Source organism: Penaeus monodon, chromosome 29 (assembly GCF_015228065.2).
Source record: "Penaeus monodon isolate SGIC_2016 chromosome 29, NSTDA_Pmon_1, whole genome shotgun sequence".
Taxonomy (NCBI): Eukaryota; Metazoa; Arthropoda; class Malacostraca; order Decapoda; family Penaeidae; genus Penaeus; species Penaeus monodon.
This window is the reverse complement of record NC_051414.1, coordinates 3,910,873-3,911,170: the sequence shown is the minus strand read 5'-3', so window position 1 is coordinate 3,911,170 and position 298 is coordinate 3,910,873. Positions and strand designations below refer to the sequence as shown.

The following is a 298-nucleotide window of genomic DNA, read 5'->3' as shown; positions in this document are numbered from 1 at the left end:
TTTAGATAGTTAATTAAGCTAAAAAAAAATGGTTCTTTTACACTTTAATTTCACATTCTCTTGCTGGCATTTGTCATATTTATTATAATTCAGGTAGAATTTCAAGATGACCTTTTAGCACACGTAATGTTTGAAAGATCATATGGTTGAATTTTTTTTTTTTTTTATGGGCCCCCTTTTCTTTTTTTTTATTAAAATCAAAAAAGTTTTTCCCCAAACTTTAAAAAAACCCGGGGGGGCCCTAAAAAAAAAATTTAAATTTTTTATCCAAGAAAAAAAAATTTTAAAAACGAAAGAA

General features: G+C 25.5%; 1 protein-coding gene across 1 annotated transcript in view; it reads left to right on the top strand.

The window, feature by feature from the left end:
* Positions 1-298, top strand: part of LOC119591625 — a gene marked incomplete at its 5' end in the record, with an annotated part of 4,970 nt that overhangs the window by 2,518 nt on the left and 2,154 nt on the right.